At 47.5% G+C, this 24184-nt stretch overlaps 2 protein-coding genes across 3 annotated transcripts in view; one reads left to right on the top strand and one right to left on the bottom strand.

Annotated features, from left to right (window-relative positions):
- The window catches only part of ufsp1 (UFM1-specific peptidase 1), a 73437-nt gene extending 52381 nt beyond the window's left edge, over positions 1 to 21056 (top strand). The window contains exon 3 of the transcript XR_013549348.1: positions 20919 to 21056. The gene's annotated coding sequence lies outside the window, so the exon portion shown is untranslated. The remainder of the gene's footprint in view (positions 1 to 20918) is intronic.
- The window catches only part of LOC144609721 (uncharacterized), a 65109-nt gene extending 41181 nt beyond the window's left edge, over positions 1 to 23928 (bottom strand). Inside the window, exon 1 of one of the 2 annotated variants that reach the window (XM_078428222.1) lies at positions 23792 to 23928. The gene's annotated coding sequence lies outside the window, so the exon portion shown is untranslated. The remainder of the gene's footprint in view (positions 1 to 23791) is intronic. The other variant, XM_078428220.1, reaches the window with a different exon arrangement.
- Positions 23929 to 24184: the final 256 nt, after the last annotated feature.

Here is a 24184-nt window from a genome sequence, read left to right as displayed (position 1 = left end):
GTTAAAAAATCTTGTACTTAATATAATTGTATTTAATTGTATTTATGTATTTATTTGTTTTTGCATTTATTGCATATGTTTGTACGCACCGTCAGGATTGGCTATTTTTTAATTTCGTTGTACTCGTTGCAATGACAATAAATGAATATTATTATTATTATTATTATTCAACCCCCTAATAATCTTATATGTTACACACTTACACATCTTTGGGAGGGAAGTGGAGCACTCAGGGGAAACTCATGGGGCAACAGGGAAGACGTATAACCTCCACCGAGACAGCACCGGAGGTCAGAATTGAACCCAGGCCTCCGATACTGTGAGGCAGCAGCTCTTCCAGCAGCACCACTACTTCTGCCCTACTTCAAAGACTGCAAAATGCCTTAGGGCATCCGAAAAGGGATTTAGAATTGTCATATAAGTGTTAAACATTTCTTCGTGGAAACTTACCTAAAAGCACAGAAATAAATCGCTGCTTATAAAGTTCTAAGACATTGCAAGGGTGTGACAGAACTCTAAATAAATGCTCCCTTGTCTTTGTATTTCAATTACCAGAGGTCTGGTCTGTGAGTCATTTGCAAAGCATACAGTCTGATCACCCTCTGAAATCTTTCAATAGATAATAAGTTTACCATATAAATAATTTCACCTTACCTGGATCACCAAGTGTGTTTAAGCAATTATCTCCACGTAAATGCAGGGTTTTTTGTTTTTTTTGGCTGGATTTGAACTTGCAATCTTAGGTGCCCTGCTTTCCAGCATTTAAAGCTGGCAATGACTCCCAGTGACTGACCAAGTAGACCACTCCTGTCTGGTCTGCAATCAGGTGGAGAGCCAGGGATTGGCCCAGGTCGCACAAAACAAATAATCAATCGGCACCTTCCTTTCGCAGAACCAGCTGAGTGACTGGGCCAAGAACAGAGGCCAGATGAGGTGCTAATGGTCACATTGTGTCAGAGAGGTGACTTCCAATGGGACCAGCTCCTCCCTTCCCCCCAGTGTGGGACATCCGTGGTAATAGCTGTACATTGTGTGAGGGACAATTGAACAATCTTTAGGAGCAGTGGGAAGGAGGTGAGGGAAGCAAAATGTGGGACCACAAATTTTCAGGAAAATCCAAAGTCGAAAATTCCCAATTTTTATATTTCTTAAGCAGGGTCTCCTGTTGCAAAGATTTAGCCAAAATAATCCAGGACACTGAAGTGCTGTATCACGGAGTGTCCCGTCTTTAGAAGGCTCTTTAAATTAAGTTGTTGTTCGCCTCTTGAATGACCAAAGAAGTAACATCAGGAGGTGCAGATCCAGAGCCAGCAACATTAAGGCCCCAGCAACAGGCTGGCAAACGCCTCCGCTGTCACGCTGTGAAAATTATTGCATCGTATGGGAGGGGGATTCCCAATCTCGTTGTACCCCTGTACAATGACAATAAAGATATATTGTATTGTATTGTAGGATGTGGTCGCCAAATTATAGGAAGGATGTTGACAAAATGGAGAGGGTACAGAGGAGATTTACTAGAATGTTGCCTGGGTTTCAACACTTAAGCTACAGAGAGAGGTTGAACAGGTTGGGTCTTTATTCTTTGGAGCGTAGAAGGTTGAGGGGGGACTTGATAGAGGTTTTTAAAATTTTAAGAGGGACGGACAGAGTTGACGTGGGTAGGCTTTTCCCTTTGAGAGTGGGGAAGATTCCAACAAGGGGACATAACTTCAGAATTAAGGGACAAAAGTTTAGGGGTAACATGAGGGGTAACTTCTTTACTCAGAGGGTGGTGGCTGTGTGGAATGAGCTTCCGGTGGAAGTGGTGGAGGCAGGCTCGATTTTATTATTTAAGAGTAAATTGGATAGGTATATGGATGGGAGGGGATTGGAGGGTTATGGTCTGAGAGCAGGTAGATGAGACTAGGTCAGAGAAAGTGGTCGGCGTGGATTGGTAGGGCCGAACGGCCGTTTCCGTGCTGTAATTGTTATATGGTTATATGACACGGAGGACTTAGAAGGATGAGAGGGGATCTTATCGAAACGTATAAGATTATTAAGGGGTTGGACACGTTAGAGGCAGGAAACATGTTCCCAATGTTGGGGGAGTCCAGAACCAGGGGCCACAGTTTAAGAATAAGGGGTCGGCCATTTAGAATGGCCCCAACCAACGTTCACCCGTCCACGAGCTCGGTTATCCCAGTTTCGCATCCTATACACTAGGAGCAATTTGCAGAAGTCAATTAACCTACAAACCTGTACGTCATTGGGATGTGCAAGGAAGCCGGAGCACCGAGAGAAAACCCATGTGGTCACAGGGAGAACGTACAAACTCCGTACTGAAAGCACCCGTAGTCAGGATCGAACCCTGTACAGAGTTTGTAGGTTAATTGGCTTCTGTAAATTGTCCCTCAGGTGTAGGATAGAACTAGTGTACGGGCTTTCACTGGTCAGCAAGGAACCAGGCCATTCAGCCCACCGAGTCCACACTGACCAGCGATCTCTATCTCTAAACTGAATATATCTACAAACTAATGGCCGTCCTGCAACCTCCGGCATTCCTAAGAGTCCAAAAAAGGTTCTGATTGTCTTCCCTGAGTCACACTGAGCTTGAAATGGAATGTTTGCTTCGGGAGTCTGGTGAATTATGTGATTCTCGGCTCACACAGGCTGCCTGACGTTGAGTATTTGCAGCATTTTCTGCTAACTGTTTCTCTTTCCACAAATACTGCCTCCCCCACCCCCCCCCGGCTGTGTTTTTTGCATTTGCATCATACATTTCTGATTTCCCGCATCCGCAGACTGAGTGTAATCATGGTCGTAATGGAGGTTCACATGGCCTTAACGACATAAGGAACTGCAGGTGCTGGAATCTTGAGCAAAACACAATGTGCCGGAGGAGCTCAGGTCACATCTGGCACAGATGGTGGATGGCAAGTCCACCATCTTTCTCCGGGTGCTCCGATTTCCTCCCACATTCCAAAGACGTGCAGGTTTGTAGGTTATTTGGCCTCTGTAAAATAGTCCCTAGTGTTTCGGATAGATCGCTGGTTGGTGTGGACTCAGTGGGCCGAAGAGCCTGTTTCCATGCAGTATCTCTTTAAATTAGTTAGTTAAAAGATTGAAAGACAGACAGTGTGACTCTCCTGTTCAATAATGGAGAAAGACAGAATACAGGTGACTATGGGTCAGTTAATTTAATAGTTATTGGCAAGACGCTAGAGTAAATATTTAAATAGGGAGTTGCTAAGAATTTGGAAAAGCTGAATATAATTAAACCTAGTCAACATATTTTTAAGAAAGGTAAATGATGTTTGACAAATTTGCTTAAATTCTTTAAGAATGCAACAAGGAGAGTTGATAAAGGGAACCCTTTCGTGTGGCATGTTAAGATTTCCAAAAGGCATTTGACAAGGCACTGCATAAATGAAAAGCCCCTGGTATCAGGAAGTATGTTACAATGGATTTGAAACGGACTGTCTCATAGAATACAGAGTTTAAATAAATGGGTCCTTTACAGACTGGAACAAGATTTAGTTTAGTTTAGTTTAGTTTAGAGATACAGCACAGAAACGGGCCCTTCGGCCCTGACACCAACATCATCCTACAGAGACCAGGGACAATTTACATTTATACCAAGCCAATTAACCTGCAAACCTGTACGTCTTTGGAGTGTGGGAGGAAACCGAAGATGTTGGAGGAAACCCACGCAGGTCACGGGGAGAACGGGCAAACTCCGTACAGACAGCACCCGTGGTCAGGATCGAACCCAGGTCTCTGGCGCTGTGAGGTAGTAGCACTACCGCTGTGCCACCGTGCCACAAAATTTAGAAGGATGAGAGGAGATCTTATCGAAACATATAAGATTATTAAGGGGTTGGACACGTTAGAGGCAGGAAACATGTTCCCAGGAAACATGTCTGAAGAAGGGTCTCGACCCGAAACGTCACCCATTCCTTCTCTCCTGAGATAGAAACATAGAAAATAGGTGCAGGAGTAGGCCATTCGGCCCTTCGAGCCTGCACCGCCATTCAATATGATGCTGCCTGACCTGCTGAGTTACTCCAGCATTTTGTGAATAAATACCTTCGATTTGTACCAGCATCTGCAGTTATTTTCTTATATTATATAAACATGTTCCCAATGTTGGGGGAGTCCAGAACCAGGGGCCACAGTTTAAGAATAAGGGGTAGGCCATTTAGAACTGAGATGAGGAAAAACTTTTTCAGTCAGAGAGTTGTAAATCTGTGGAATTCTCTGCCTCAGAAGGCAGTGGAGGTCAATTCTCTGAATGCATTGAAGAGAGAGCTTGATAGAGCTCTTAAGGATAGCGGAGTCAGGGGGTATGGGGAGAAGGCAGGAACGGGGTACTGATTGAGAATGATCAGCCGTGATCACATTGAATGGTGGTGCTGGCACGAAGGGCCGAATGGCCTACTCCTGCACCTATTGTCTATTGTCTATTGAGTTGCAAGAGTGTTTTGTTTAAAGATATGGGCGAACACTACTGAGTATGACACTAATGAATGGATAGACACTGAGAATGTACAAAGAGTGTTTTTGCACTCGATATATATTTTTTATTCTGAATAAAGTATTTTGGGGGGGAAAATGAAGAGTGTAGGTGACAGATAAACAAACACATCATGAGGAAGGAGCAAAAACATAAAGTACTGGAGTAACCCCGCAGGTCAGGCAGAATATCTGACTCGCTGAGTCACTCCAGCACTTTTTGCCTTTTGCTCAAGATAACAGCATCTGGAGATGGCTGTAAAGGTGTTGATAATTAGCCTAACAGCCCACTTCCCATAGGAACCTCAGTTAGTCATTTCCGAAGTCAGGCTACAGGTCGTGCAGGAAATGTCGAAAGAGATACAGAAGTTAACATTTCAGGTCAATGCCCTTCCTTTAAAAATAAATGTGCCAAAAAAACAGTAATCGGCTTGAGCAACATCTTGAAGATATCTGTAATCGAGAGGGAATCCAGATTGTAAAGGGTGGAATTTTCGATGGGATCCAGATGGAATAGTTCTGAGCCAAGGATATTGCCCAAGGAATAAAATGGGGAAATGAAAGTGAATTTTGGTAAGTTTGTCAAATAAGAATGTAAACAGAAACCAATGATGAAATAATGGCTCATTATTACCATAGTTGGGATTCCTGCAACTGCTGTACTGATTGCTCTATTGGATATGAAACTTGGTAAGCACATTCTGCTGCAAAATTCAGGGCATATTTAGGAATTGTTGAATCCGAGCATATTATAGATAATGCAAGGAACTGTCTGATTGTATCTCTCATTGGGCCAACTGTGCCTCTTCACTTGTGTTTAGGGTTGTCAACTTTCTCACTCCCAAATAAGGGACAAAAGGTGACGTCACTGCCCCGCGCCCCACGTGACCTCACCCAGCCAGCGGCCACGTGCTCCCGCTCCACCAATGGCGGCCACCCGGGCCGGGAGGTGGGTTGCTATGCAATCTCCGTTTGGCGGCGCCCGGACCTCCGGGCCTACAGTGCCCCCCGGGCCTAATACGGGACAAGGGCAGTACCGTACAGGACAAACCAATTCAGCCCAATGTACGGGATATCCCGGCTAATACGGGACAGTTGGCAACCCTAGTTGTGTTTACCTAACTTGGAACCATGGGTCACAAATATGAGAGCTTCTTTTGGTGTTTGGTCAGTTTTGTAGCAACTTTACTAACTGGACCCAGGGGAATAGTCAAACAGTGTAGACACAGGCCCTTTGGCCCAACATGTCAACACTGACCAACATGTCCCATCCACATTAGCCCCACCTGCCTGCTTTTGGTCCATATCCCTCTAAACCATTCCTATCCATGTACAGTACCTGTGTAAATGTTTCTTAAACGTTGCGATAGCACCTGCTTATACCAGGATATAAAGGATTGTTTAGTTTAGAGATACGGTGTGGATACAAGCCCTTTGGCCATCTGAGTCCACACTGACCAACGATCACCCCGCACACTAGTTCTTTCCTACACCCGAGGGACAATATACAGAGGCCAATTAACCCATAAACCTGAACGTCTTTGGAATTTTGGAGGAAACCACAGCACCCAGTGAAAACCCACACAGTCACAGGGAGAACGTACAAACTCCGCAATGACAACGCCCTACAGTGCCCCCCCCGGGCCTAATACGGGTCAAGGGCAGTCCCGTACAGGACAAACCAATTCAGCCCAATATGCGGGATGTCCCGGCTAATACGGGACAGTTGGCAACCCTAGTTGTGTTTACCTAACTTGGAACCATGGGTCACAAATATGATTTTTGGTCAGTTTTGTAGCAACTTTACTAACTGGACCCAGGGGAATAGTCATACAGTAAGGCAGTAACTCTGCCGCTTCGCCACTGGGTGCCCCTGAGATCTGGCCCTTGGATCGCTTTGAAGTCTTACAAAATGAAACCCTCTAAGATAGAGGCCAAGGGAAGCATGTACTTTGAACACCATTGGTGTAGAGGATCCTCCTAAGGTCACATCTGATCTCCCGGTGGCTGAGCACTTCAACTCCCCCTCCCACTCCCAGTCTGATCTTTCTGGTATGGGCCTCCTCCAGTGCCATAGTGAGGCCCACCGGAAATTGGAGGAACAGCGCCTCATATTTCGCCTGGGCAGCTTGCAGCCCAGCGGTATGAACATTGACTTCTCCAACTTTAGATAGTTCCTCTGTCCCTCTCTTTCCCTCCCCCTTCCCAGTTCTCCCTCTATCTTCCTGTCTCCACCTATATCCTTCCTTTGTCCCGCCCCCCTGACATCAGTCTGAAGAAGGTATTTATTCACAAAATGCTGGAGTAACTCAGCGGGTCAGGCAGCATCTCAGGAGAGAAGGAATGGGTGACGTTTCGGGTCGAGACCCTTCTTCAGACTGATGTTCCTCCAATTTGCGGTGGGCCTCACTATGGCACTGGAGGAGGCCCATGACAGAAAGGTCAGACTGGGAATGGGAGGGAGAGTTGAAGTGCTTAGTCTGAAGAAGGGTCTCGACCCGAAACGTCACCCATTCCTTCTCTCCTGAGATGCTACCTGACCTGCTGAGTTACTCCAGCATTTTGTGAATAAATACCTTCGATTTGTACCAGCGTCTGCAGTTATTTTCTTATTCGTTAACTAGGAAGTATATTGGCAGAACCTTCATCAGCACTGGGTTAGATCAATGGAACTCCAACCTCATCTATTGTATCCGTTGTTCAAGATGTGGATTCTTATACATCGGCGAGACCAAACGCAGACTGGGCGATCGTTTTGCGGAACACCTTCACTCAGCCCGCCTGACCTACCTGATCTCCCGGTTGTTGGACACTTTAATTCTCCTTCCCATTCTGACACAGACCTTTCTGTCCTCGGTCTCCTCCATTGTCAGAGTGAGGCTAAACGCAAATTGGAGGAACAGCATCTCATATTTCGCTTGGGCAGCTTACACCCCAGTGGTATGAATATTGATTTCTCTCACTTCAGGTAGCCCTGGCATTCCCTCTCTCTCTCTCTATCCCTCCCCCTCCCAAGTCACACTAGCTTCTCATTTTCACCTTACAAACAGCTTACAATGGCCTGTTTCCTTTATCATCGTTACTTTTTTTGCATATCTTTCATTCATTGTCCTTTATCTCTCCACATCACCGTCTATATCTCTCGTTTCCCTTATCCCTAACCAGTTATCCCTAACCGGGAATACGCCCCGATCTTTATCAACGGGGACAGTGTGGAGAGAGTGTCCAGCTTCAAGTTTTTGGGCACTCACATTTCGGAGGACCTCACATGGTCCAATAACACCGCTGCGCTGGTCAAGAAGGCACAGCAACGACTGTTCTACCTGAGAACACTGAAGAAGTCTGGTCTACCCCAACAGCTGCTGACGACCTTCTACCGCTGCACCATAGAGAGCATCCTAACGCATGGCATCCCTGTGTGGTACCTCAGCTGCACGGAGGCAGAGAGGAGAGCTCTTCAGAGGGTAGTCCATAGAGCTCAGAGGACCATCGAAACACAGCTACCAGCCTTGGAGGGCATCTACAACACACGATGCCTCAGAAAAGCCACCAGCATCCACAAAGACTCCTCACACCCCTGCAACAGTCTGTTCGAACTCCTTCCATCGGGCAGACGCTACAAGGTCTTCTACGCCCGCACCTCCAGACTCAGGAACAGCTTCATCCCCAGGGCCATAGCTGCCATGAACCGGTCCTGTTGAGCCGGATGGTCACATCGCACAGTGAACCGGCACAGATCTACTTGCACTTTATTCTGTTTTAAAACTGTTACAATTTGTTTCATTGGGTTGTTTAAATTAATACTGACTAGCTAATTAAATTATTGCATCGTATGGGAGGTGCATTCCCAATCTCGTTGTACCCCTGTACAATGACAATAAAGATATATTGTATTGTATTGTATTGTCTGAGGAAGGGTCTCAACCCAAAACATCACCCATTCCTTCTCTCCAGAAGCATGTCGTTGTACACTTCCAGCAGGTCCCGGCCCACCCAGTCCCACAGAGCCCAATACAACTCTGCCGGTAAGCCGTCGTTTCCGGGAGTTTTACTCGAGTCAAAGGAACGGATGGAGCCAGTCAGCTCCTCCAGGGTCAGTGGTTACAATAAACAATAGACAATAGCTGCAGGAGGAGGCCATTCGGCCCTTCGAGCCAGCACCGCCATTCAATGTGATCATGGCTGATCATTCTCAATCAGCACCCCGTTCCTGCCTTCTCCCCATACCCCCTGACTCCGCTATCCTTAAGAGCTCTATCCAGCTCTCTCTTTAATGCATTCAGAGAATTGGCCTCCACTGCCCTCTGAGGCAGAGAATTCCACAGATTCACAACTCTCTGACTGAAAAAGTTTTTCCTCATCTCCGTTCTAAATGGCCTACCCCTTATTCTTAAACTGTGGCCCCTTGTTCTGGACTCCCCCAACATTGGGAACATGTTTCCTGCCTCTAACGTGTCCAACCCCTTAATAATCTTATACGTTTCGATAAGATCCCCTATCATCCTTCTAAATTCCAGTGTAAACAAGCCTAGCCGCTCCAGTCTTTCAACATATGATAGTCCCGCCATTCCTGGAATTAACCTGGTAAACCTACGCTGCACGCCCTCTGGTTGGTCCAGACTCTCCCGCTTGCTGTCGTCCAAGACTTCCGTGATGGAGGGCAGGAAGTTCTGGGAGGCGGTGCTGTCTGTGGTCTTCATGTCGTACAAATCCTTATAAAAGGATCTGCAGATCCTCAGCATGTCTGTCTGCAGGGATGTTATCGAGCCGTCCTCCTCCCTAAGGCTGTTGATCACAGAGCTCCCCCTGTGAACCTTAAGGCAGCATGTCAGACTCTATGAGGAAGGGCAGCATCATCCTAATCTACAAGCAGGAGGGGGAGATGAATGACGTAAGGAATTGGAGACCCATCACATTGTTGAATGTAGATTACATTCCTGTCTAGATCCTGTCTAAGGCCATCGCCAACCGGGTCAAGTCTGCTCTGGGACAGGTGATCCACCCAGACCAAACCTGTGCTGTACCTGGCAGGGAAATCTCAGACAGCTTGGCGCTGCTGAGAGATACCGTCACCTACGTGCAGGACAGACGGGTGGATGCCTGCCTGGTCGCGGGGCCTTCCATCGCTCGGTGCGGCTCGGCCGCGGGACGGTTCAGCGGGGCCTTCCATCGCCCGGCGCGGTTCGGCCGCTGGACTTAACATCGCCGGCGCGGCTCGGCCGCGGGACTTAGCAACGCCTGGTGCGGCTCGGCCGCGGGGCCTTCCATCGCCTGGCGCGGCTCGGCCGCTGGACTTATCATCGCCGGCGCGGCTCGGCCGCGGGACGTTTCAGCGCCCGGTGCGGCTCGGCCGCGGGGCCTTCCATCCCCTTGCGGGGGCTGTGCGTGTCGGTCGCCTTGGTAGGGGTCGAGCTGCCTGTCCGTGGGCGTGGGGCGAAGAGAGTGGAAGTTTTGTTGCCTTCCATCACAGTGAGGGGGTGTTTGGAGTCACTGTGATGGATGTTTGTGTTGGGGTCGTGTGTCCTGTGTTCTTTTCTTTTTTGTTGTGTTCTGTGACTGCTGTAATTTCGTTCGGTACCTCGGTACCGAATGACAATAAAGTTCTGTACTGTACTGTCAGCTTGGACCAGGAGAAGGCCTTCGACAGGATATCGCACACGTACATGAGGGACGTGCTCTCCAAAATGGGCTGTGGGGAGGATCAGGAAGTGGATCCAACTGCTCTACACCGATATCTGTAGTGCAGTCCAAATCAATGGGTGGGAATCAGACAGCTTCCCCGTCAGGTCTGGAGTCAGGCAGGGTTGCCCTCTCTCCCCTGTCTTGTTCGTCTGTTGTATTGAGCCCTTTGCCGAGTCCATCAGGAAGGATGCGAGCATAAGAGGAGTGACATTGCCAGGCAATGGGGGCACTCAGGTCAAGGTCTCCCTGTACATGGACGATGTCGCCGTCTTCTGCTCGGATCCAGGGTCGGTCTACAGACTGATCAGCGTCTGCGACCAGTTTGAGTTGGCCACGGGGGCCAGGGTAAACCGCAGGAAGAGCGAGGCCATGCTCTTTGGCAACTGGCCCGACCGACCTTCCATCCCCTTCACCATCAAGCCAGACTTCCTGAAGGTGCTGGGCATCTGGTTCGGGAAGGCTGAGGCGTGTGACAAAAATTGGCTGGAGCGGATAGCCAAGGTGGGGAAGAAGCTGGAGCTGTGGAAGCAGCGCTCCCTCTCCATCTGGTCATCAGGTGTGAGGTGCTCTCGGGGCTGCTGTACTTGGCGCAAGTGTGGCCCGTCCCTCCCTCCTACGCCAAGGGGATCACCTTGGCCGTCTTCCGCTTCATCTGGGGTCGGCGATGGACCGGGTGCCAAGTCGGCACAAGTCGGCAGACAACGGGGGTAAAAGCACAAGTCGGCAGACAACGGGGGTAAAAGCATGCCCAACGTCGCCCTCATCCTGATGGCCACCTTCGTGTGTGGCTGCATCAGGCGGAGCGTAGAGCCAAGGCTCGTGGGCACCAAGGGCCACTACCTGCTGAGGTTCTACCTGTCCCCGGTGTTGCGAAGGATGGGTCTGGCGCAGATGCCACGCAATGTCCCAGTCAGCTGGACACTGCCGCACCATCTGTCGCTCGTGGAAATAGACAATAGACAATAGGTGCAGGAGGAGGCCATTTGGCCCTTCGAGCCAGCACTGCCATTCAATGTGATCATGGCTGATCATACTCAATCAGTACTCCGTTCCTGCCTTCTCCCCATACCCCCTGACTCCGCTATCCTTAAGAGCTCTATCTAGCTCTCTCTTGAATGCATTCAGAGAATTGGCCTCCACTGCCATCTGAGGCAGAGAATTCCACAGATTCACAACTCTCTGACTGAAAAAGTTTTTCCTCATCTCCGTTCTAAATGGCCTACCCCTTATTCTTAAACTGTGGCCCCTTGTTCTGGACTCCCCCAACATTGGGAACATGTTTCCTGCCTCTAACGTGTCCAACCCTTTAATAATCTTATATGTTTAGATAAGATCTCCTCTCATCCTTCTAAATTCCAGTGCATACAAGCCTAGTCACGGCAGTCTTTCAACATATTACTGGAATAAAGTATTTTTTGATGTATATATTTTTTTAAATCCTTCTCTCCAGAGATGCTGCCTGTCCCGCTGAGTTACTCCAGCTTTTTGTGTAAATCTTCGGTTTAAACCAGCATCTGCAGTTCCTTCTTACACAAACAGCTAACAATGGCCTGTTTCCTTTATCATCGTTATTTTTTTGCATATCTTTCATTCGTTGTTATTTATCTCTGCATATCACCGTCCATACCTCTCGTTTCCCTTATCCCTAACCAGTCTGAAGAAGGGTCTCGACCCGAAACGTCACCCATTCCTTCTCTCCTTCTGTCCCGCTGAGTTACTCCAGCTTTTTGTGTCGATCTTCCTAATAACATTCACCACATAGAATGCAGTCGTGCATTGTCACAGTCTCAGTCATTGTCATTGTCACAGTCTCGGAAGTAGTTAGGAATAGGCTTTACACAAGTGCCCACATCTCATGACAGAACAAGTTAAAATGTCAAGAGTTTAAATTCTGTTCAGAGACTTGATTGCATAGTTCAAGTTGACCATGCCAATCCAGTACTCAAACACAGCAGTGCTATCTGGAACACAATATTTTGGGTGTGTATTCCCAACTCTGCAAATTAAATCTAATCAGGTTGAGGAACAAGCCTTGAACAATCAAGGTAGTAATCCTATTTGACTCAACAAATGTTTGCTTTGTAGTCTGCAATCAGTCTGAAGAAAGATCCTGACCCGAAACAAAATGCTCACCGACTTAAACTGGGACTCCCTTGAAACCAGACGCCGGATGCTCAGATTGACCTTTCACAAGATGTGTAGGAAAATAACTGCAGATGCTGGTACAAATCGAAGTTATCACAAAATGCTGGAGTAACTCAGCAAGTCAGGCAGCATCTCAGGAGAGAAGGAATGGGTGACGTTTCGGGTCGAGACCCTTCTTCAGACAGATGTCAGGGGGGCGGGACAAAGGAAGGATATAGGTGGAGACAGGAAGACAGTGGGAGAACTGGGAAGGGGGAGGGGGACAGAGGAACTGTCTAAAGTTAGAGAAGTCAATGTTCATACCGCTGGGCTGTAAGCTGCCCAAGCGAAATATGATGAACGTCACCCATTCCTTCTCTCCTAGATGCTGCCAGACCTGCTGAGTTACTCCAACATTTTGTGACCCTTCACAAGATCATCAACAAGGACATCTACCTCGATGCTGACTTATACGCCAAACAGAAAACAACAAAATCCAGAAGAAGCCACAACAAAGCAACGTAGTTCAACAACACACATCTACTCCCTACATCCAGTCTTTTTTCCCTGAAGCAATTTCCCTCTGGAATGCCCTCCCACAATCCTCTGTTGACATGCCCACCTACACAACCTTCAAGACCTCCATCCAGGGCCACTGGAATTTTCAATACACTGGAATTTAGAAGGATGAGAGGAGATCTTATCGAAACATAGGAGATTGGTGTACAAACTTAAAGCACACGGTATTGAGGGTTCAGTGTTGAGGTGGATAGAAAATTGGTTGGCGGACAGGAAGCAAAGAGTAGGAATAAACGGGTCCTTTTCGGAATGGCAGGCAGTGACTAGTGGGGTACCGCAAGGCTCAGTGCTGGGACCCCAGTTATTTACAGTGTATATTAATGATTTGGACGAGGGAATTGAATGCAACATCTCTAAGTTTGCGGATGACACGAAGCTGGGTGGCAGTGTTAGCTGCGAGGAGGATGCTAGGAGGCTGCAGAGTGACTTGGATAGATTAGGTGAGTGGGCAAATGCATGGCAGATGCAATATAATGTGGATAAATGTGAGGTTATCCACTTTGGCGGCAAGAACAGGAAAGCAGAGTATTACCTGAATGGTGACCGATTAGGAGAAGGGGAGATGCAACGTGACCTGGGTGTCATGGTGCACCAGTCATTGAAAGCAAGCATGCAGGTGCAGCAGGCAGTGAAGAAAGCGAATGGTATGTTGGCATTCATAGCAAGAGGATTTGAGTTTAGGAGCAGGGAGGTTCTGCTGCAGTTGTACAGGGTCTTGGTGAGACCGCACTTGGAGTATTGTGTGCAGTTTTGGTCTCCTAACCTGAGGAAAGACGTTCTTGCCTTAGAGGGAGTACAGAGAAGGTTCACCAGATTGATCCCTGAGTGTCTATGAAGAAAGACTTGATAGACTGGGCTTGTACTCGCTGGAATTTAGAAGACTGAGGGGGGATCTTATAGAAACATATAAAATTCTTAAGGGGTTGGAGAGGCTAGATGCGGGAAGATTGTTCCCGATGTTGGGGGAGTCCAGAACCAGGGGTCACAGCTTAAGGATAAGGGGGAAGTCTTTTAGGACCGAGATGAGAAAACATTTCTTCACACAGAGAGTGGTGAGTCTGTGGAATTCTCTGCCACAGAAGGTAGTTGAGGCCAGTTCATTGGCTATATTTAAGAGGGAGTTAGATGTGGCCCTTGTGGCTAAAGGGGTCAGGGGGTATGGAGAGAAGGCAGGTACGGGATACTGAGTTGGATGATCAGCCATGATCATATTGAATGGCGGTGCAGGCTCGAAGGGCCGAATGGCCTACTCCTGCACCTATTTTCTACGTTTCTATGTGTTTGGCTATTTCTATGTGCTGGTAATGCTGCTGCAAGACATATGTTCATTGTACTTGTACCTCACTGTACAATATTTTCATTGTACTTGTCGTCGTGGCTGTCCCTCGAGGTCGAGGATGATGGTCTACGTTCCATTGGCGGAGCGGAGGTGCAGAACCTGGCGGACTGGTGCTCCGATAACAACCTGTCCCTAAATACCACCAAGACCAAGGAGCTGATCATCAACTTCCGTAGGTCACACAACGGGGAATACGCCCCGATCTTTATCAACGGGGACAGTGTGGAGAGAGTGTCCAGCTTCAAGTTTCTGGGCACTCACATTTCGGAGGGCCTAACATGGTCCAATAACACTGCTGCGCTGGTCAAGAAGGCACAGCTACGACTGTTCTACCTGAGAACACTGAAAAAGTCTGGTCTACCCCAACAGTTGCTGACGACCTTCTACCGCTGCACCATAGAGAGCATCCTAACACATGGCATCCCTGTGTGGTACCTCAGCTGCACGGAGGTAGAGAGGAGAGCTCTTCAGCGGGCAGTCCATAGAGCTCAGAGGACCATCGGAACACAGCTACCAGCCTTGGAGGGCATCTACAACACACTATGCCTCAGAAAAGCCACCAGCATCCACAAAGACTCCTCACAACCCTGCAACAGTCTGTTCGAACTTCTACCATCGGGCAGACGATACAAGGCCTTCTACGCCCGCACCTCCAGACTCAGGAACAGCTTCATCCCCAGGGCCATAGCTGCCATGAACCGGTCCTGCTGAGCCGGATGGTCACATCGCACAGTGAACTGGCACAGATCTACTTGCACTTTATTCTGTTTTAAAACTGTTACAATTTGTTTAATTGGGTTGTTTAAATTAATACTGACTAGCTAATTAAATTATTGCATCGTATGGGAGGCGCATTCCCAATCTCGTTGTACCCCTGTACAATGACAATAAAGATATATTGTATTGTATTGTTGTTTGTATGAACTCTCAAGTGGCTTATGAGCCCAATCCTGGCTTTGCAAGTTCTTCGGCATTCAGGGCAGGTAATTCCAGATGCCAGATCGGGCTTTGGTTGTTGCTGCCTCTCTTTGCGTTTACTTTGTTTTTCTTCTAATTCTGCGCATCCGTTGGCTTCGAAGGTCGCTGTTCCTTTTTGGATGATGGTTCGCCAGAGTTTCCTGTCCCTGGCATTTTGGTTTCCCAATTGTCACATTTCTTCATGCTGGCTTTCAAGGCTCACAGAACGAAGGCGTCCGTGCGTGTGTTTGTTTAAGGTGTACTTGATGTTGCACTCCAAGGAGCACACGGTCCTTCACAAATAAATCAACTCATTCCAATGGCAATAGACAATAGGCACAGGAGGAGGCCATTCGGCCCTTCGAGCCAGCACCGCCATTCAATGTGATCATGGCTGATCATTCTCAATCAGTACCCCGTTCCTGCCTTCTCCCCATACCCCCTGACTCTGCTATCCTTAAGAGCTCTATCTAGCTCTCTCTTGAATGCATTCAGAGAATTGGCCTCCACTGACTTCTGAGGGAGAGAATTCCACAGATTCACAACTCTCTGACTGAATTTTTTTTTCCTCATCTCAGTTCTAAATGGCCGACCCCTTATTTTTAAACTGTGGCTCCTGGTTCTGGACTCCCCCAACATTGGGAACATGTTTCCTGCCCCTAACGTGTCTAACCCCTTAATAATCTTATATGTTTCGATAAGATCCCCTCTCATTCCTCTAAATACCAGTGTATAAAAGCCTAGTCGCTCCAGTCTTTCAACATATGACAGTCCCGCCATTCCGGGAATTAACCTAGTAAACCTACGCTGCACGCCCTCAATAGCAAGAATATCCTTCCCCAAATTTGGAGACCAAAACTGCACACAGTATTTCAGGTGCGGTCTCACTAGGGCCCTGTACAACTGCAGAAGGACCTCTTTGCTCCTATACTCAACTCCTTCTTCAGACTGAGAGGGGAGAGGGAAACGAGGAATAAAGATGGTGATGTCGAGAGATACAGAACAAATGAATGAAAGATATGCAAAAAAGTAACGGGTGACGTTTCGGGTCGAGACCCTTCTTCAGATCTGAAACGTCACCCATTCCTTCTCTCCAGAGATGCTGCCTGACCCGCTGAGTTACTCCAGCATTTTGTGTCTACCTTCGATTTAAACCAGCATCTGCAGTTTTTTTTCCTGCAAAAAAGCAACGATGATAAAGGAAACAGGCCATCGTTAGCAGTGGCCTAGGTGAAAGCAAGTATAGACAATGAAACTTGACAAGACGACTTTGAAGCTTGGTTGTAAGAGGAATGAATAGAGGGGGGATGTATGACAATAGACAATAGGTGCAGGAGTAGGCCATTCGGCCCTTCGAGCCAGCACCGCCATTCAATGTGATCATGGCTGATCATTCTCAATCAGTACCCCGTTCCTGCCTTCTCCCCGTACCCCCTGACTCCGCTATCCTTAAGAGCTCTATCTAGCTCTCTCTTGAATGCATTCTGAGAATTGGCCTCCACTGCCTTCTGAGGCACAGAATTCCAGATTCACAACTCTCTGACTGAAAAAGTTTTTCCTCATCTCCGTTCTAAATGGCCTACCCCTTATTCTTAAACTGTGACCCTTGTTCTGGACTCCCCCAACATTGGGAACATGTTTCCTGCCTCTAACGTGTCCAACCCCTTAATAATCTTATACGTTTCAATAAGATCCCCTCTCATCCTTCTAAATTCAAGTGTGTACATGCCTCTGCAAGGTGATCTGTGTCAGTCCCCATGCAAATGCGTGCACAGTAGGTGGTGCTGTAGTGCTGATTATCAACTTAATGTTGATAATGTAATGAGTGATACAGTCGCTTTGGTTCTTGCCTCTAGCCTGTTGTGGTCTGCCCTTAAACAACTTTGCTTTACACTTAGTGACCTGCTGGTTTTACTCTCCTTTCCGAGATAGACACAAAATGCTGGAGTAACTCAGCGGCCCAGGCAGCATGCCTGGAGAGCAGGAATGGGTGACGTTTCAGGTCGAGACCCTTCTTCAGACTGAGAGGGAAACTAGAGATATGGAAGGGTAAGGTGTGAAAACGGCAGATCAAAGCAGACAATGCGGAAATGTAGTGTAGGAAAACAACTGCAGATGCTGGTACAAATCGAAGGTATTTATTTCACAAAATGCTGGAGTAACTCAGCAGGTCAGGCAGCATCTCAGGAGAGAAGGAATGGGTGACGTTTCGGGTCGAGACCCTTCTTCAGACTGAATGCGGAAATGTAGAATGGTCATAAGTGAGTGGAGTAGAATTAGGCCATTCGGCCCATCAAGTCTACTCCACCATTCAATCATGGCTGATCTATCTCTCCCTCCTAACCCCATTCTCCTGCCTTCTCCCCATAACCTCTGACACCTGTACAACTCAAGAATCTACGTATCTCTGCCTTAAAAATATCCACTGACTTGGCCTCCACAGACTTCTTTGGCAAAGAATTCCACAAATTCACTACCCACTACAAATAAATTTCTCCTCCTTCCTAAAAGAATATCCTTTAATTCTAAGACTATGACCTCTAGTCCTAGACCCCCACTAGTGGAAACATCTTCACCACATCCAATGGTTCATTGAATTCAAGAGAGCTAGATAGAGCTCTTAAGGATAGCGGCGTCAGGGGGTATGGGGAGAAGGCAGGACCGGGGTATTGATTGAGAATGATCAGCAATGATCACATTGAATGGCGGTGCTGGCTTGAAGGGCCGAATGGCCTACTCCTGCACCTATTGTCTATTGTTAGCTGAGAGGAAGGTGACAAGGAGGCATACAATCAGTGAACTTAATCAGAAGGACAGAAAGTTGGAGAACTGGGGTGGGGGAGGAACAGAGAGGGGAAGCAAGGGTTACATGAAGTTAGAGAAATCACTATTCAAGTCAAGTCAAGTTTATTTGTCACATACATATATACAAGATGTGCAGTGAAATGAAAGTGGCAATGCCTACGGATTGTGCTAAAACTACAAAACAGAATAGAATTTTTTTTTAACACAAAAAATAAATTAATACAGTAAATTAAATGAGTCGCTGGTGATATGAGAGTTAACAGTCCTGATGGCCTATGGGAAAAAACTCCGTCTCATCCTCTCTGTTTTCAGTGTGACAGGGGAGGCGTTTGCCTGACCGTAGCAGCTGGAATTCATAATGCTGGGTTGTAAGCTGCCCAAGCCCATATTACTTGTTTCACTTTCCCCTTACAGAGATGTCAGAGAGGATTCTCTTGAACTTCTACAGGTGTACAGTACTCCGTAGCGTTTGAGGCCCTCTGAGGGTGGCGCAGCGGTAGAGTTGCTGCCTTACAGCGAATGCAGCGCCAGAGACCCAGGTTCGATCCTGACCACGGGCGCCGTCTGTACGGAGTTTGTACGCTCTCCCCGTGACCTGCGTGGGTTTTCTCCGAGATCTTCGGTTTCCTCCCACACTCCAAAGACGTACAGGTATGTAGGTTAATTGACTGGGTAAAATGTAAAAATTGTCCCTAGTGTGTGTAGGATAGTGTTAACGTGCGGGGATCGCTGGGCGGCGCGGACTCGGTGGGCCGAAGGGCCTGTTTCCGCGCTGTATCTCTAAAATAATTTTTTTTTAAAAACTGTTTATGTATGTGCTGTTATGTTTGTGTGCCATTGTATGTTCGTTCTTAGCACCTAAACTAATGTACAGCACTTTGATCAACGTGGGTTGTTTTTAAATGTGCTATACAAATAAAATTGACTTGACTTGTGTAATGGCAGTTTCTATACCATCTCGAAATCCCACTTCGATAGCCATTACTTCTCGGGGATGAAATGTAGTTATAGCTTACGTACACGTTGCACCCTGATATGACAAGACGAATCTTTCAAACTCCTTTTCTTCATTAATTGGTTTTATTAAAGTACCACAAATCATAGAGTAATTCATCAGTTTCCGTACTTTATCAACTGTTTTTTCTTCAAATATCTAGAAATTCTTGGTTATTACCGTATGGTTCTTACAAATATAACCGGTGCGAGCACATGGTACGAGCGCGTGGTAAAGAACTGTATGCTCACCATCCTCCGAGTCTAAACTGACCCACAACCTCTGTCGACACACTAGCCTCCTCCCATCTAGACACTCCCCATTGCGCACAAGCAGGCAAAAAAGACATAAACTAGAAATATTAAAACATAGCCATAACACAATGACAATAACTGAATTAAGCATAAATGGCTCCTACAACTCGACTAGGGAGCGTATTGACTGGTTGTGTCACGGCCTGGTTCGGCAACTTTAATGCCCAGGAGCAAAGAAGACAGCAAAAAAGTTGTGAAAACACTGCCCAGTCCATAACGGGTTCTGACCTCCCCACCATCGAAGGGATTTACCAAAGTCACTGCCTCAAAAAGACAGCCAGCATCATCAGAGACCCACACCATTGGGATCAGCCAATCTTCCCTGTCCCGCCTGCAACTGGTCCAAAATGCCGCAGCGAGACTCCTGACAGGTACCCGTAAAAGGGACCACATCACCCCGATTCTGGCCTCTCTCCACTGGCTCCCAGTACGGTACAGAATCAACTTCAAGCTCCTCCTATTCACGTATAAAGCCCTAAATGGACACTCCCCCCCCTACATCAAAAATCTTCTAACCCCCCTCTCTAACTCCAGGTCCCTCAGGTCGGCCGACTTGGGGCTACTCACTATCCCGCGGTCTAGGCTTAAGCTCAGGGGTGACCGCGCTTTTGCGGTTGCAGCTCCTAGACTGTGGAACAGCATCCCTCTCCCCATCAGAACTGCCCCCTCCATTGACTCCTTTAAGTCCAGGCTCAAAACCTATTTCTACTCCCTAGCGTTTGAGGCTCATTGAGGAGGCGCTGTGAACTGTTTGCGTGCTACTGTATGTTTCATTTTTTTTCCATTGGAACCTAATCAGATGTACAGCACTTTGGTCAACGTGGGTTGTTTTTAAATGTGCTATACAAATAAAATTGACTTGACTTGACACCACCTTGGCCACACACTCGTTTCACCCCTGCCATCGGGAAGAAGGAACAGGAGCCTGAAAACTGTAACTTCCAGGTTCAGGAACAGCTTCTTCCCGACAGCCATTTGGCTATTAAACACATCAACCTCCAAATAAGCTCCGAAAAAAGATAGACTATTATTGTTATTATTACACTATTACTGTTTGTTTTTTACGTGCGCTTATTGTGTGTTTATATATGTATATTTATAGGTACGTGTGTGTGATATATATATATAGCTTCCCCAGGTTTTGTGTTGGTTGTGATTGTGTGTGAAATTGTTTATTTTTTATTGCTCTATTGCTGGACTGTGGGTGACCTTTCATTTCACTGCACATCTTGTATGTGTATGTGACAAATAAACGACTTGGCGCAGCGGTAGAGTTGCTGCTTTACAGCGAATGCAGCGCCGGAGACCTGGGTTCGATCCCGACTACGGGTGCTGTCTGTACGGTTTGTACTTTCTTCCCGTGACCTGCGTGGGTTTTCTCCGGTTTCTTCCCACACTCCAAAGACGTGCGGGTTTGTAGGTTGATTGGCTTGGTAAGTGTAAAAATTGTCCCTCGTGGGTATAGGGTAGTGTTAATGTGCGGGGATCGCTGGTCGGCGCGGACCCGGTGGGCCGAAAGGGCCTGTTTCCGCGCTGTATCTCAAAACTAAACTAAAAATATATGTATATGTGAGTATGTGTGTATATATACACACACTGAACTTTTTTTTCTCGTTTACTATATTGTTTACAGCTTCTTTACATCGGCGAAACCAAGCGCAGGCTCGGCGATCGTTTCGCTCAACACCTTCGCTCAGTCTGCCTTAACCAACCTGATCTCCCGGTGACTCAGCACTTCAACTTCCCCTCCCACTCCCAGTCTGACCTTTCTGTCATGGGCCTCCTCCAGTGCCATAGTGAGGCCCACCAGAAATTGGAGGAACAGCACCTCATATTTCGCCTGGGCAGCTTGCAGCCCAGCGGTATGAACATTGACTTCTCCAACTTTAGATAGTTCCTCTGTCCCTCTCTTCCCCTCCCCCTTCCCAGATCTCCCTCTATCTTCCTGTCTCCACCTATATCCTTCCTTTGTCCCGTCCCCCTGACATCAGTCTGAAGAAGGGTCTCGACCCAAAACGTCACCCATTCCTTCTCTCCTGAGATGCTGCCTGACCCGCTGAGTTACTCCAGCATTTAGTGAAATAAATACCTTCGATTTGTACCAGCATCTGCAGTTATTTTCTTACACTACATATTGTTTACAGTATACTATATTGTTTACATATTTGGTTTTGCTGATGCAAGTAATAATTTCATTGTTCTATCTGGGACATATGACAATAAAACACTCCTGACTTGGTCTGAAGAAGGGTCTCAACCCGAAACATCACCTGTTCCTTTTCTCCAGAGATGCTGCCTGACCCACTGAGTTACTCCAGCTTTTTGTGTCTGATCTGCGTGTTGTGGTCTGCCCTAATGAACTTTGCTTTCCACTTGTTGACCTGCCAGTTTTACTCCCCTTCCAGTCTGTCTCTTCTGCCACTGCCATTAATAGAAGTAATTAAATACGATTGATAAGAATCGAGGAGGAGGGAGCTCGCTGATCAATTTTCAGCCGTGGGAAACAAGGCTGGGAGCCACTGGTGTAACATAATGAGAGAAATAAGTCAAAGGCCTGGCTAGAGTGGATGTGGAGAGGATGTTTCTGCTAGTGGGAGTCCAGGAACAGAGACCACAGCCTCAGAATAAAAGGACGTACCTTTAGAAAGGAGATGGGAAAGATTTATTTACTCAGAGGATGTTGAATCTGTGGAATTTTTTAGAGATACAGTGCAGAAACAGGCCCTTTCGGCCCACTGGGTCCGCGCCGCCCAGCGATCCCCGCACACTAACACTATCCTACACCCACTAGGGACAATTTTTTTAACATTTGCCCAGCCAATTAACCTACCAACCCGCACGTCTTTTGGAGTGTGGGAGGAAACCGAAGATCTTGGAGAAAACCCACACAGGTCACGGGGAGAACGTAGAAAACTCCGTACAGACGGCGCCCGTAGTCGGGATCGAACCTGAGTATCCGGCGCTGCATTCGCTGTAAGGTGGCAACTCTACCGCTGCGCCACCGTGCCGCCCAGAATTCTGCCACAGAAGGCTGTGGAGGCCATCAATTGATACTTTTAAGTCGGAGATTCTTGATTAGTACAGGTGTCAGGGGTTATGGAGTGAAGGCAGGAGAATTGGGTTGAGAGGTAGATAGATCAGCCATGATTGAACGGCAGAGTAGACTTGATGGCATAATTCTGCTCCTAGAACTTATAATGGTTGATCTGATACCCTAACATTATTCCTATCTACGATAACCGTTATCTACGATTATCTACGATTATCCTACAACGCAGGAGATGCAACACCTGTCCCTTTACCTCCCCCCTCAACTCCATCCAAGGACCCAAACAGTCTTTCCAGGTGAGGCAGAGATCCACCTGCACCTCCTCCAACCTCATCTATTGCATCCGCTGCTCTAGATGTCAACTTCTGTACATCGGCGAAACCAAACGCAAGTTCGGCGATCGCTTCGCCCAACACCTTCGCTAAGTCCGCCTTAACCAACCTGATCTCCCGGTGGCTGAGTACTTCAACTCCCCCTCCCACTCTGACCTTTCTGTCATGGGCCTCCTCCAGTGCCATAGTGAGGCCCACCTGAAATTGGAGGAACAGCACCTCATATTTCGCCTGGGCAGCTTGCAGCCCAGTGGTATGAACATCGACTTCTCCAACTTTAGATAGTTCCTCTGTCCCTCTCTTCCCCTCCCCTTCCCAGTTCTCCCTCTATCTTCCTGTCTCCACCTATATCCTTCCTTTGTCCCGCCCCCCTGACATCAGTCTGAAGAAGGGTCTCGACCCGAAACGTCGCCCATTCCTTCTCTCCTGAGATGCTGCCTGACCTGCTGAGTTACTCCAGCATTTTGTGAATACCTTTGAATAGGGGCTTGGTTTGAAAGGCAGATGGATTGACAAAGGCCAGAGATGAAAAGATTGACTGTATAAGAGAAAAGGATTGAAGAGCTGCAAATTGTGTGAAGCTAGATTTGGGTAGCTTATGAACATTGAATGTCAGATATCCTCAGGCTGCAAATTGTAATGTGTGAGAGGAGGGTTCTGGTGCTATTGGCATTGCATGGATGACGGCTTGAAAGGAGGGCGAGGGAGTGAAAGAATAGACAATAGGTGCAGGAGGAGGCCATTCGGCCCTTCGAGCCACCACCACCATTCAATGTGATCATGGCTGATCATTCTCAATCAGTACCCCGTTCCTGCCTTCTCCCCATACCCCCTGACTCCGCTATCCTTAAGAGCTCTATCCAGCTCTCTCTTGAATGCATTCAGAGAATTGGCCTCCACTGCCTTCTGAGGCAGAGAATTCCACAGATTTACAACTCTCTGACTGAAAAAGTTTTTCCTCATCTCCGTTCTAAATTACCTACCCCTTATTCTTAAACTGTGTGGCCCCTGGTTCTGGACTCCCCTCTCCCATCGGGGCAAAAGGTATCGAAGTGTGAAAACGCACACCTCCAGATTCAGGGACAGATTCTTCCCGGCTGTTATCAGGCAACTGAACCATCCTACCAACAACTTGAGAGCAGTCCTGAGATACGATCTACCTCATTGAAGACCCTCGGACGATCCTTTATGTGGACATCTTGATTGTAACCATGTATTGTCTTACTGCTGACTGGTTAGCACGCAACAAATGCTCTTCACTGTACCTCGGTACACACGACAATCAACTTAACTCAACCTTCCTTCTTTCCCTCCCTCCCTTTCCATCCTCTCTCCCTTCCATAACCGCCCCCTCCACCTTTCTTTTCTATCCCTCCTCCTTTCCTTTTCTATCCTCCTTTCTCTTCCTTTCCTCCCACCTCCCCTTCCCCCCTCCATGTTCCTCCTCTTTTCCCCTCCCTCCCTTTCTCTCCTCTCTCCTCATTCCTTCATTTTATTTCCTCCCCACTTTTCCCCTCC

Source organism: Rhinoraja longicauda, chromosome 34, assembly GCF_053455715.1.
Source record: "Rhinoraja longicauda isolate Sanriku21f chromosome 34, sRhiLon1.1, whole genome shotgun sequence".
Taxonomy (NCBI): Eukaryota; Metazoa; Chordata; class Chondrichthyes; order Rajiformes; family Arhynchobatidae; genus Rhinoraja; species Rhinoraja longicauda.
This window is presented reverse-complemented; position numbering and strand designations above follow the sequence as displayed.